Source organism: Cryptomeria japonica, chromosome 6 (assembly GCF_030272615.1).
Source record: "Cryptomeria japonica chromosome 6, Sugi_1.0, whole genome shotgun sequence".
Classification (NCBI taxonomy): domain Eukaryota; kingdom Viridiplantae; phylum Streptophyta; class Pinopsida; order Cupressales; family Cupressaceae; genus Cryptomeria; species Cryptomeria japonica.
The window spans coordinates 633,635,560-633,644,729 of NC_081410.1; positions in this window are offsets into that span (position 1 = coordinate 633,635,560).

Genomic DNA, 9,170 nt, shown 5'->3' on the forward strand with positions numbered 1-9,170 from the left:
GTAAGTACTGTTATCAGAATATACAGTTTCTCCAGATAGCCACTTGTAATACCTTTCAATGTTCCTTTGAGAATGGGTTTTGCTGAGGTAATGTGGAAACTAGGATGCATTCATGACAAGGAGTTAAAGGGAAGAAATAAAGGAACAATTTTCCCAGATTACACTATCATCCCTTATTTTGTAATTCTAAAGGGAGGATATGAACATTTTGATAAAAAAATTGTTCCATATCATTTGGGGGTGAGTATAGCTAGACACAGTGATCTTGAAGGGTTCTACAATATTTTCAAAACAAGAATAAGAGGAAGTCTATTGCCTCATGAGCATAACTTTCCTGAAGACATAATCATAAATGAATTTGATTTTATGACTCAGGAAAGGAGGAAAGCAAAGTGGATAATCTTCAGAAAGTTATGGGTTGCAATCCAAAATATGGATCCAAAATATGACCCATTAAAGGATTTTACCCCATTTTGTGCCAAGATCGACTTTGTTATGAACAATTTCGATTAATTGAAGTTGATTTTAAAGGAGAAGATAGCCAAACTTGAAGAAGTTCATGGCCGACAATAGTCAAGCTCACAACCTCCTTTGTCTCAAAGAGAAGGTGGTATGGTAGGAAGGAGACCTACTCATGAAGCTTCTCAGAAAAGAGCAAGAGATAGGCTAAAAAGACAGTGAGTGCATAGCCTTTCCCTAAAATACAAATCAAGCCTTTTCAAGGAATCAAGTTCAATGATCTTGAAGACTCGGACATAAGTCCTTTGCCATAACTTGTATCCTTTTCACCTGTAAGGCAAGATGAAGAACACGTGGAGGAAGATATGTTCATAGCAACAAATACTAAAATGCAACTCGATGTTCCTCCTTTGCCCCATAATGTGGATTTGGATCTCACTCCTTTCAATATCCAAGGTAAAGCTTTTAGGGATGCAAGAAAGGAGGAACATGATAAGTTCCTTGAAGATGAAGATACTTTTGTGAGGAGCCCAACCTTTCTGCAACTAGTATGGAAGATGAAGATTCAAGAGTAAAAAAGAAGAATTACTGAGAAAAAGGCCCAAAGGATAGATAGATCTGATCAAGAAAACCAAGAAGAAGTAAAGAATGAGATGATGAAAGAATTTAAGTAAATCACTGTTGATGAAGGCATGTAGATTATAAGTCAGACTGGAGTCCTGATATTACCAGAATGGGACATAGTAGATGTAGTGGCTTTTGATACAATCAAGAAGTCAAAAGGTCAACATTTTAATTCAGAAGAAGAAGCAAGGTTGGCGTTAAAAGGATTAGATTTTGTGGATGATTATGCAACCTTGGAAATATGGGTTCTAGAGGAAGGACCTAGAAAGCCTAACATTAGTGGCTTGAACCCCAATTTTAGGGGAAGCTTTATTATAAAAAGAGCATCTGACATATCAAGTGTAGAGGCTATAAAGTTGAATGTTGATGTTGCTAAGTTGGCACATGAGACTGCAAAAAGAGAAGCTTTGGAAAAGGCAAAGCTGATAATAAAGTTTGATAAAATTTTCATTGATTACAATGCATCTCAACAAAGGTGTGTGGAGTTGCAAATGAGAGTGCAACTCTTTGAGCAAGGACAAATAAAGGTTTCCTTTACTGCACTTACAGGGCCATCTGAGCCATCAACATCTAGGTCATCACCTATGGTCAAGGGAGGAGAAGCAGTTCAACCTGATATAAGTGCTGGTATCCATGGTATGCCATTAATCCCATATGATGATGATGATGATGATGATGATGATGATGATGATGAGCCTAAAGCTTTAAGATCAGCTGAACCAACTCATACTCATCTTTTAGAAAAATATTGTTGAATTAGAAAATAAGCTGAAAGAATTAGAAGATCAATTAGTCGGACAACAAAAGGATATAGTTAGCTCAGTGCTAACTCATTTGAAAGAGAAAGTTGATAGTAGGCTCAATAGTGTTCATGCCTTATATTCTTTGTTATTTAATGCTATTAAAAAAATTGATGATGATAAAGAAGTGGCAATTCCTCTGTTTACAAAATGGTTGCGAAGAGGAAATGAGATCAAAATAAGGTCCATGGCCTCTAAGCATCATGCCGAGAGACCACATGCATTACAACCAACATATTTTTTGGTAAAATCAATGCAGGAAGCCCATATTTTGTCAAAGAATATAGAAAGAAAGATAAGGGAATTGATGAAAAGTTCCAGTGAGTTGAAACAAACTCTTTTGCTAGATATTGAAGATGAAGAGGGGACAGTCAAGCCTTTATAGTCTTGAAAGGAGGAGGCAAAAAGAGTCATCAGTACCCAGGTAGAGCTGATATGTGAAGGGATAAACATGGATATGCTGGAGGATAGCATGGATAAAATAATTGCCACATTATCATTTTTTGAAACTTTTGAAAGAGAAGCAAACAAAGTAGCAGTTAAATATATTCCACACAGGGCAAAAGCTGATGAAGTTATGAGTTTTGATTGGTCATCCAATGAAGAATACAATGCATGGAGTAGTATGTATCTGAATGATGAATAAAGGTTGGTGGCAGATTTTTTTGAACTTGTACAACATAAATGGCGGTAAAATTTATCATGAGTTAGAGAAAACGGCCACAGACTTTGATCCTGCATAAGCAAAATCAAGGATGAATGTGTGTGTAACAAATTGTATGTAATAATTTTGAGATGAAAGGTGTCTCCTCTGGCCTAAAGCTTGTTTGCTCCCTTGTTTTTTTATAAAAGGGAATTAAGGTCTATGAGATGGGGTTTGAATTTTTGGTCCCTTGAGTGTTTTGAATTTTTGTTTCCAATAGAAAAGTTTAGGTGAAATAAAAAGTTGTAAAAGGTCATTTTGCACAGCAAAATAGAAAGAGTCTTATGTCTGTAATTCTGTAGGTTCTTGAAGGAGTTACTTATGAATTGTATTTTGACAGAGATAGTCAAATTATTCAATAGAAATATAATTCAAACCCATTTCTCTCTAGTGTATTGTTCTATCAAATTTTGAATGCATATTGTTGGCTACTTTTTATGCTAAACAACAAAATCAACAACGAGTATAATCTACAACCAAATTTTGAAAGGTAGCCAACCTCAACTATGATTTCAAAAGACTAACTAGACCAACTTAACAAGGATATTTAATCCTTCTTCTCTTCAGGCTCTGCAAGGCCTAGGCAGGTTTACCTATGATGTACTTCAAATATAGTCTAAACTCACACACAAAATCACCGTTAAAGCAGAAATCTCAAACATAGCTCAACAATAAGGAAAGTATTGCAAACTAGCTACATTCACATTGACTCTCAACTACATTGGAGCTTGAGATAGGTGGGACATTACAACAAAATAGAAAGAAAAGATAATATATTCTGATTTGATTTTAAATTGATGCTAATGACCTCTAGCTATAATAGATCAATGCCTCATCCTGGGCATAGAGTCAATACAAATAACCACAAATGGAATCCAAGTTGCATATCAAATTCATTGAAAATATTTCCCCATATTAATGCCTGGCATTAACACATTCTAAATTCATCAAAGGATCATACCTATCCAAACATTAACCCAAACCCCCAATTTCTACTCATAGAATTTAAATCCCTTCTATAAAGGATGCCTAAGAACATGAATCACACTCTCACTTTGAGAAGATAAACCCAAACTTCCTTGAAGACTGAATTTATTGAAATTAAAGAAATGCCTGAAGACAATCTACTACACTGCATATATACCTTACATATATGTGACCTAAAACTAAGATAGAACCTGCAAAATATATCTACTCCATGACAACAAAATAGGAACATCAACCATTACAACCGAGAAAGTCAAAATGCATAAAAGTGGAACCCTTTCCAAGACCTAGGAACTCATAACTCTGGAGCCTTCTTTCCAAAAACTATAGAACCCTTACAAATGAGAAGAAATTGAGAATATAAAGAGGAGGGAAAAGGCCAGATTTCATCAAAAATTGCCAAGTGCCCTCTTTCCCCAACCGAAAAATATTTCCTTCATCTTTCCCGTCAAAACTGCTCTCAAAATATCTCATGTTTGTTAAAACTAACTGCATGACTGAATTCCTTATCTCTCATCTCGAAAGATTTCTGATGGTATGTAATACTTCTATGTTTGGGCAAAAAATAACCCTTGGGCAAATTAATCTTTCAATGTGAGCCCATCATTTAAATTTTTCATTTTTCTCTATAGTCTGAACTATGCATTTAACTTTGATTTTTTGCCTTATTTTTGACCTGCGCCCTGCCACATGGTAGCTTGTGATTCGCTTGTGAATCCACTGGGATGACACCCCACCTATCTGCCACTACACCTGCCTTGCAGACCGCCACATGTATGCCACTGGATGACCACCTCATCAGGACCCGCCAGCTCACCTGCCAGCTCATCGGTCGCTACTCTGTGAAGGGTAACAGTTGGGCACCTTCGCTTTGCGGAGTAGAAACAACCGTTGATTATCTTTTAACTTTCTCACTTCTTAATCCACTATTTTTTGCATGTGCTTTGTCACTGGTCCGCGATGGTTAACCGATGAGAATCTTCGCCTTTTGGTATGGCGATGGCCATCAGATCATCCTCAACTTGCTCATTGTTTAATTCATTCTTTCACTGCAGAACTTCCTCACCTCGGGAACCATGCACACATGGGGTCCACATGGTTTCTAGCTAGCTCATCAATCACCTTAGGAGTCATGCACGCATGCGTAGGGTCCACGGGGCACCAAGCTTGCACCTTGCATCAAAAGCCTTTAAGCTTTGACATTATAGAAGTGTGTAGTCTTACATTTAAATACCAAAATGTCTCTTCACCCAGCCAATGTGGGATAATGGTATTATCCTGGAACTGTGCATTTTTTAAGGTTTCTAAGAGTTTTAATGGTGCCTTTGTCATTAAATCGGAAGCTTCTTATGGCCTTCAACGCCATTCCACGCAGTGAAGAATTTTGATTTTAAACCAATTTGAATTTGCTTGAAAATTTCTAAAGCTTTTCACTCATGGTAGGGAGATGCTAATTGCATTTGATTTGAAGTTTTAGCTTTTACCCAATTCACTCCACATACAAAAAGGAATATTATGGCTTTGGGCTGATGGAAATTTGGAATTACACTCGCCATTGCAATTCGCTTTGAATTTAATATGGCCTCCAAATATGCTATGCTGCCTGCAAGAGAGGAGCTGATTTCACCTGCCATTACAATTGTTTGGGGGTTTCACTTGGCCTCCCAAAACACAGGAGAGGAACTAGGATTGGCTTACACCTACCAGTTTCATTTGCCTGGAGTTTTTAAGAGTTGCTAACAGGTGGGAGGATTCAGACTAGCATTTCACATGCCAATTGCAATTTGCTTCAAACATTTTAAAACCCCTCTGTCTACAATGCCTTCTCCACCATTTGCACCTTCCTTTCATAGCAGGGAGGACTGTGGCTGGTAATGCATTTGCTTAAATGTGAAAATGCCTCTTCAGCCATGATGTCATACAAGACTTGGTTTCACCATTCAAATTTGCATTTGTTTGAATTTATTAATGCCCTCCTGCATTGGTATGTCATATGTTCCCTTTCCAGCCCAAAAAAGTGGATCACCAAATATTTCTCAGTCACATTTACAATGAAATTTCTAATTACTATCTTATATGAACCTCCAACAATATCCTTGATGTTAAAATCTTTCAATTTGCCACATACCAATTTGCATTTGGTGTTGGATTTTCTCTTCTCTCTCACCGTCAACTGGAGAATTGCAATCAAGCCAGTATTGATATGCATTGCCATGAAATAAGAACATTTCGCCATAAAATTAATGCATGGGTATGAGCCAGGTCGGGCCCCAAAGTGGGTCCGGCTAATTTTTTTTTTTTTTTCATGCAAATGACCTTTGAAATGCCTCGAGAACCTTGAACATACCTCTAGAGTTGATTGGCACAATTTTCTAATCACTGAATTGAGTTTTGCAACTTTCAGGTGCTTGCGCCACATTTTCGCATTTAATCCCAAAGATGTAATTTTCAAACTGGTCATAACACCTTTCTGGACTTCACAAACTGACAGGCGTACTATCTGATATACAAACATTCACTCTCCTAAACCGTTTATCAAGATGAAACCCGGGTGAAGAAATATTAATGGTCAAAGATGAACAAATGGCTTTGTCAACACTGTGAACTTGATAAAACCAATGCGCAGGGACCTCAAAATGCCTTTCTTTAAAATATCAAACAATCTTCGTAGACCCCCAAATCTGAGGCATAGATACCTTGAAGTACAAAGAAGACCTTGGAATTCTCAGTTTGACCCAAAGGTTGACTAGGTGGAAATGGTGGGTTCATGAAAATGGCCACTTAAAAAGATGTAGCAATGAAAATGCCAAAAACTGAATGAAGTGACTCAAGAAATCATTTTGGAAAACTGATCAAACGGATTCATAAAGACCTGAAATTTTGCATGGAGGAACAATTATATGCATAGAATTTAATGCACTTTGAATTTTGACATGACGATCATCTGGTCAAGAGTTATAAGAGCTCAAAGTAGGCTACTTGATAAAATCTGCATTTGCACCTAAGATGCACTTTCAGCTCACCCCTTGAAATGGTACCTGATAAACTGATCCAAACTGAAATCTGAAAGTTGCAAAACACTTCATAGGCCAAATGAAAGGTGTAGGACACAATTCACAAGCCTTACCCTTTGAAAATCAACTAGCTCCATTTTACCCTCTCTCTAACTAGGCCACTTGAATGAGATTAGGTGGTCTTTCTGAGAATGAAATAGAAAAACTTTGAAATGGGCCTCAAAACTTGACTCAAATTTAATGAGTCCCAACACACATTATCAAGGATTTTATCATTCATTGCACTATTGTGGTGTATGCATCTTATGTTCATGCTTTGGTTTAAGGGGCTAATTAAATGTTTGAGTAGAATTGCAGAGTGGTAGGGATATTTGCAGGGATTTTCATAAGTAGTTCTGGGTTGGGGTTGCAAATATGATGGATTGAAAGGCAATATTATCTTAGGTTTATATGATGTTAGATAAATTCTGTTGGAATGCATTTTATACAGTATGAATTGTTGGGATATGAGAACATTGAGAGGGGGGGGGTGAATTAGTGTTCTACCGAAATCAACAATATTCAACTTTCTAAACCATGCATGTATGTACCGGTAAACCAATAAGCATATAAAAAGAAGCAAATAGACCATCCACATAAATGAACACCATAAAACATAAAATTTATACGTGGAAAACCTCAATGAGGAAAAACTATGGTCGGATTTGTGACCCACAATACCAACTCACTAGCCATATGAAAAGATATTACATAAATAGGGGCCTGCACTTGCAAGAAGGCATACTACCTAGAGCATACTGTTCATCACTAAAGAGCCTCAATGACTACAAGCTTTCTGCCAAAGTAAATTACTGAAAATAAACTCAAGATGCATCTGCTATGCCAGATAGAGTTCCGGTTCTGGTTTTTCTTTGTACTGGTTCATAGTCTTGAACTATGACTGGTATTAATTCTCCTCCAAGAGTGCTTTCCTAGCTATCTATAGATCATTCCATGATACAATGTTTGCTTACAAAAATGATCTCCATACATATATTTTGCATCTCACAGTTCTGCTATATCTCTATCTTTATACCATCTCCTATATCTTAAATTGACCTAGTAGACTGACTTATATACCTATTACATATGATATGCCTTATGTCAGCTTACAATGCATTTACAAAGAATATTCAATGTCAACCTTGACAATAATTACAAAATGATTTACTAAAATAAATCTTTCTTGATGTCGGCTTCCTTGAAAAACTGATGTCGGTGTTGGTGCTGATGTAGCCCTGAATGCTTCCAATATGGGTATCTGTTGGTATATGCCTCCTAGTGTCAGGTTGTGACTTACATAGAGTCTTGTTTCCTTCTATCTGATCTTGTTGCCATCAATGGCAACAAAATGAATCCAATGAGTGTCATTTACCAACAATCTCCCCCTTTGGCATTGATGGCAACACTCATGTGAAAAATGGATTCCCTGTCGATGTGCTCCCCTCGAGAAACACACTTCAACTAATAACATATTCCCTGATATTTTTCACATATGTACATACTCCCCCTTTGACATTAATGCCAAAGACTAGTGAAGGAATTAAAAATGAAAGAATACAGTTAGAATCATTCGAGCTTAGTCATCTTCAAAATTTTTGGGTATGCCTTTTGCAACAACTGAAGATATGTGTCCCATCCTAATTTGAAAGTATCTGATAGCAATGCAAGTCCACTGAGTAAGTGGGAAACTGATTCCTTCTCCTGGGTATCTTTTGGTGTGGACTTTGCTAGCATGTCCATGCATTCTCTCTTGTGAACACCCAAAGAGTCAAGTCTTGGACTCACCAGTCCTCTTTAATTTCTTGCTCTCCTTAGTATTTCTTCTTTTTCTTTCTCAAAAGAAAAAAATTGGTTCTCCAAGGACAAAATTTGTCCATCAATTGATGTAGTTAGTGTAGTTAGCCCATCAAAAGAATTATCAATAGTAGCCATTTTGTCATATAATTCTTTCAATGTGTCATTTACATTGGCTGCTAGACTTCCTATATTGCAATATACTTGGTAAATATTGGTGCATTGTTTCAAACAAACCTCAATAGAGATAAGTTTGTCCTCTATCTTCTTCTTCCTAGTTACTATAAGTTGATCAAAAGCTGCTCTTTTTGCAGTAGAGAAACTATCCAAAACCCGTCGGTCTACAATATGTCTCAAGAATTGATAGTTATTTGATATGTATTCTATTAAAACTTTGAGCGTACCGAAAGGGATTTCTCCATCCTCTTTTTGACAGTCAGGCATTATTCTGTGTAATACAGAGACCAATTTATCAATTAACCCTTTGTCTATAGTTCCTTCCTTTAAATATTTATGAGTGGCCATCAACATTAGTTCTGTTAGACTTAACTCATAAACTAATTTCTTCTCGACCTGAGAAGTGTCAATTGCCAAGACTCTTGCCAGTGAATCTGTTTTGCCTGCCGGTATGGACTCAGTTGATTTAACCTTGTCCATCTCAACCTCTTTTGCACCAGTGGCTTCACCACTTGGTGCAGTGTCGATTACTGCTAGTGGAGTATTATCCATAGTGTTTCTAGTGTCCCA